Source organism: Natator depressus, chromosome 10 (genome assembly GCF_965152275.1).
Source record: "Natator depressus isolate rNatDep1 chromosome 10, rNatDep2.hap1, whole genome shotgun sequence".
NCBI classification, from domain to species: domain Eukaryota; kingdom Metazoa; phylum Chordata; order Testudines; family Cheloniidae; genus Natator; species Natator depressus.
In genome coordinates this window covers 26,974,733-26,977,500 of record NC_134243.1, presented here as the reverse complement: position 1 = coordinate 26,977,500, position 2,768 = coordinate 26,974,733, and the positions used below count along the sequence as shown (strand labels likewise).

At 35.0% G+C, this 2,768-nt stretch overlaps 1 protein-coding gene across 38 annotated transcripts in view; it reads left to right on the top strand.

Annotated features, from left to right (window-relative positions):
- RBFOX1 (RNA binding fox-1 homolog 1) overlaps window positions 1-1,979 on the top strand; it is a 2,406,891-nt gene extending 2,404,912 nt beyond the window's left edge. For 10 of the 38 annotated variants that reach the window (XM_074965517.1, XM_074965516.1, XM_074965505.1 and 7 more), the window contains one exon: window positions 1-1,975. This exon is cut by the window's left edge. The gene's annotated coding sequence lies outside the window, so the exon portion shown is untranslated. The other 28 variants (XM_074965506.1, XM_074965510.1, XM_074965509.1 and 25 more) reach the window with 7 other exon arrangements.
- Window positions 1,980-2,768: the final 789 nt, after the last annotated feature.

Genomic DNA, 2,768 nt, shown 5'->3' with positions numbered 1-2,768 from the left:
TAATGAAGCAAAAAGGGGGCCCCACTGCACCAACTATCATGTATCAACTGTCTTAAATTATTCACTGTTTGTTCAAAGCCAAAGGTTATGTTGTTATTATGGGTGCTTCTCTTGACACTTGTACATAAAATCTGATTTAAAAACTGTCCGAAGGCACCCTTTTAAAGCATTCCACCAGGCAGTATTCAGCTATTTAACCATAACTAGTTATTTAGGCAAAAACTGCTAGTTAGGTCATTAACAAGCATTCTTTTTATATTTCTTCCAGTATAATAAATTATTGATATCATTGCAGACTTTTATATTATGGGAGGGAAAAATAATAAAAAGGTGATAAAAGCACTGTTTCTATTTTTTTCTTTTTTTTTTCAAAAAAGAAAGTAATAAAAACTTAAATTCTTTGTACCAGTTAAAAAAAAAATGTATAAAATTTACATCTGTGCAGTGGAGTTATGTTCTAGAAATACACAGCCTATGATGCATTAGATTTAGCCTAGTAGACCAACCGTTAGAGACAAAACGTATCATTTTTATGGAACATGATAATCATATTCAAATTTATATAAGCATTTTACAAGTATTGCAATCATTGAGTAGAGATAATCATGGTATTTTCATCAGCTTGGTACTTTTTGAAACATGACTGTGTCGTGTAAACAATCTGCAATTTTTCAAGGCTTGACAACTTGCCCCATCTAATTTTCAAACCCAAGACCATTTTGCTAAATATTGGGCCCGAGACAACTTTTGAACTGGGACAAAAGAAGGACCTTCTTCTGAGAGAACACTGAATGGAGAAGCTGCTTGTCTGGGTCTCTCTGATACTCACACATGCAGCCTAAGACAGGTGAAAAGGTGACAGTTTCAGGCACAGTTGAAAAATTGCAGTTTGTCTGTGCATATGTTTGGACTCTTTCCATGTTGTCCTGTTTACAAGTTAACCTAAGTTGGGGTGTTTGTCACGGGTCTTCTTGTTTTTGTATTTAAATAAATAAAGCCGGAAACTGTCTTGCCACAGTTTTGCTGCAGATAGTTATATCCTCATGTGTACTGTGCGTGCCTATTGGCGAGCACTTTAGTAAATTATCAACTCACCGCTGTGAACCTGCCAACTTGCTATAACAACTCTGCTTTAAAAAAAAAAAAAGTGTTTGTGATCAGGCTTTCTCTTTGTCATCGTATGTGCATGCAGTATGATCAGTTGAACAATAACCATCAATAAAGTTTCACAAGATTTGAAAACAAAGTTTCTGTAGCATTTATATCTAAGAATGAAAAAAATTATCTTTAAAAACAGAAAAGAGAAACTATATTAAAATAGTTTTAAAAAAGGGGGGGGGTGGACAATAACATTTATTTCTGCTAGTGAGGGAATGAGCCATTATGATTTCAATCCCCACATTTAAGACCGAATGTATAAAGGACAAGTTTCCTGATTTTTTTAAATAAATGTAGTCAAACACTGAGGCAAAACTTTTGAAAAGCATTTACTAAATATTATGCTTTCAATTCTAAGTATGGAAGATGCATCTTTTTTGAAATCACACACATAAAATGACTAATGTGGGGAATAACAGAATTTATTTGCAATTTTAATGGTCATTATATGGTTCTACACTCTCTACCCTTCCCATGATAGTGTAGCATTTTAATCTATCACAACAACAACAACAACAAAAAAACAACCCATCTTGAAAAGAGTTAGTGTGCCAGCCCAGATTGAAAGGACTTTTTATTTGTTTTTAGTTTTTTTGAAAACTCCTACAACGCGCAAGTCAGTCATTTTAAAATGTATGTCTGAAATAGTTGTGTAAGAAAAGGGTTTGGAATTTTTTTACAATATATATTGGGAACGTGTTCACTTATATAAATAACTTAATAATATGAATTATAACAAAATGATTAATACTATGTGTGGAATATAGTGACTTCTAAACGGATAAAAGAACTGCAAACCCAGAAATGTGTATATCTGTCTTTAGAAATTAGTGTTTATATCACTACCGTGGTTTGTGAATAAAGAAAAATGGTTTGTAATATCAAAAATAAAAGCTTAGTCTGAAAAGGTATAAGTAAGTTGGTGTTCAAAGTTGTTTTGCTTTTCCTTTTTTATTTTGTTGGTTAAAGGTATTTCCAGAGCCATACTGTACACACTGTACCTATACATCAGTGATGACAATGGTTAACAGCTCTTTATCTGTTTAAATGAAAGGAGTAATTAAATTCAGTGTGGGGAGCTGAAAGTTCTTTAGACTATTTTAAATAAAATAAGGCATGCCTACAGTACTGTGTCTGACACATTTCTCCATAAAGAAGCCTCCACTGCATGACATACAGGGAAAAATCATATTTGTCAACAAGAAAAAAGGAAGTTCAGACATTTTCCATGACGAGTGACCTGTACCTATGACCTTTCATTGAAAATGATCACAAAGTGCTTTACAAACTAGAGGGTATCACTTCCGCCCACCACTGACCTGCAGGGGTGCTTGAACAATTTGCACAGTGGGGGTACTTAGAGCCACTGAACCAAACTGTAAAGCCTGTATATAATGGAAACCACTGCAAGTCAGGGGGTGCAGCAGCACCCCTCGTGCCAACACATAAGCTGACCTGCATCCACCTCACTGGGGAAATGAGGCAACGGGTGAACAGTGCACAGCTACACTACACAGGGCAGAGGACAGGAAGGGAAGAGTACTTTATTCAACTTACGCTGCTAGCAAAACTGCTTCACTTTTGGAGGGTTCTCCATTACGCTGTTTCTA